A 2,616-nucleotide genomic window follows, 5' to 3' on the forward strand; every position below is an offset into this window, starting at 1 on the left:
GCTTTGTACCAGGTTGTAATCACATAAGTGATCATACCACTTGCTCGTTCTATCGATTCCCGTCTGATGAAAGGACCAGGAGTCGCTGGATCAGACATCAGGTAATATACATGTTGTGCATGATGGAACATAGTCAAGTTAGCTACCTAGCTAGTAGCGAGCACGTTAGTTAGCATTACATTACTTAGCCTTGTAATTTTTAGTAGCCTTACCATGAAGTTATTATTTTATTACATAGAGTAAGAGTAGTCATGATAAGTATTTCGTGAAACATTTGAAGAGTAGCCTACTGTGCCATCCACCGGGTGCTATGGAAGCAGTCAGGGAGAGTCGAAGGCAGGCAGAGAGCTTTGCATGACATATTCTTCTGGACGTGTTTCATTGTGATGACAGTAAAGGTGAGTCAATCTGTTTGTTGGAAAGACAGTAGTTGAGTGATTACTGAGAGAAAATTATTAGAACAGATAATTATTCAAAGTGTTGTGTGATATTGTGCATAGGTCATGTGAAATCATCTTTACACACTAGAAAACTGTAGGAGTGGCAACTTGTTTTGAAATTGAATTTTTAATACCAGAAAATGAAGTTGATCTGTTTTCTTTATTCTTCTCTCTTCCCAGCTCCATCCATCACCGTGCTCTGTTCCTGCAGGTCCTGCTTGCTAATCATTATGCTCATATGTTTTTACATAATTACAAATAAAGTCAATGTATTGTATGACATGAAGTTGTGCTTCGGAGACAATAATACATTCATTCTGCCTTCATCCATTCTACCTTCAACTGCACAATGACTGTGGACTGCACCGACATCCATGTAGCTGCCCCTCAGTAAGATGAACCAAGCAAAGAGGGTCACTATCATGCCCAAGGACATCCAGCTGGCCCGCCGCATCCGTGGAGAGAGGGCTTAAACTGACCTGAGACCAGCACACCCAAACACAACGGCTCTTTTAAGAGCCACCTACAGTTTCAAAGAGTTGCAATCCTACGTTATTATAATGATTAAACTGGTTCATGTGTCACTTAGTTTACTGAACCGTGATGAATGAAAGCAATGAGTGAGGTAGTGGTTTAAAGAAGTTACAAAGACATTAATATATGAGTGACAGGTCAGTGTAAACACAAGCTTCTGTCAATTATGGATCATTCAAACTATATACAAATAATATGTAATAAAGTTCTAAAATAAGTATTTGGTATATTCCTTGATAGCTTTTGGAGAAGGTTGTTTTTAAGTTTACTAAAATCTATCGTTTCAACTGTTTCACTTTATAAAAAGGAACAGGTGAGTAGAGCATCATTGAGTTTCTTATTCTGTCAGTAAATTATCCAAATGAAATGTTTATCATTATTTTAGTCAACCCTAAACAAATTGATTCTACCTTTTTAATAATGACCTCACATGGTCGCCAAAGTTAAATTAACTTCAGAAAATCAAATCTGTTCTGAGAAAAAACTAATAAATGTTTAAAGATAGGAACTTGCCATCCCACTGAAAAACAGTCCGTAGAGATTTAAAGGCGTAGTTGTAGTTCAGTCCAACGTTTAATTTGGATTCATTTCGCCAACAGTCAACTATTTTCATAAAGAATATATATATTTTTCAAAGTCAACTTTATTGTCAATCTTACTCAGTTTGTGTTTATAGACAGAGATCAAAAAGACGTTTCCAACAATCCCAAATACGAAAAATTAAATTATACAATTTACAGATATGTAATGTATACAAATATATATATATCCTATATACACCATCATGTATAATGATGGTGTATGATGTAGAAAGAAGTGTGGTAGATAACAAGTAAATATAGAGTTACATACAGATCCATGTTACAGCAAAAGATGGAATAACTAAGAAGCACGCAGTATAATAATAATTACATGCAACAATTAAATAACTGCTCAGCGTCTCCACCACAATCCCAATCTGCTGTCTCCTGTTTTCCTCCCCTCTGCATAACACCCCATCACACATACGAAACACAACGCAGAGTCTGAGGGTGTTAAGAGTATGTTTATTTAAATGTCCTCCTCTCTACTGGCCAACACAGGGAGCATATGCTGGGTGTAGAATTGTTCCAGGAGGAGGAGATGTCCATGCCATGCAGGGTCTTTGAGGATGAGGGTGATGATCGCCTCCTTCTGGTCCACACAACAAAGTAGCAGAGACTCCGGTCTGTGATGTGCAGCTGCCCTTGGACTGGTGCCAGTGTGGGTGATTCTCCTTGAGAATATATGACCCACCCTCCTCACGGAGACAGAAGGATGGTAACTGGACTGCCTCCGCGATGGTCATGTTCATGTCACCAAAATCCTTGAATCTACACACAGCAAATAAACTCAAATGACACAACGAGATGTAAAAGGAGATCACACATACAGTATAGAATATACTGTACAGTCGATATAAAACTGTCCGCTTCAATCTGAAGAGCAACTAAAACAAAACACGGGAGTGTACCTTGTTCTTGTGAACACTAATGTTATCCACAGCATACACAGAGACCACGAAGTTCTTAAGGAGAAAACTAGTTACTAAAACAAAACACGTTAGTGTACCTTGTTAGCTAATGTTAGCGAGCTGACATTAACGTTACACATTGCACTCATA

The sequence above is a fragment of the Pseudochaenichthys georgianus genome, chromosome 24, assembly GCF_902827115.2.
Source record: "Pseudochaenichthys georgianus chromosome 24, fPseGeo1.2, whole genome shotgun sequence".
NCBI classification, from domain to species: Eukaryota; Metazoa; Chordata; class Actinopteri; order Perciformes; family Channichthyidae; genus Pseudochaenichthys; species Pseudochaenichthys georgianus.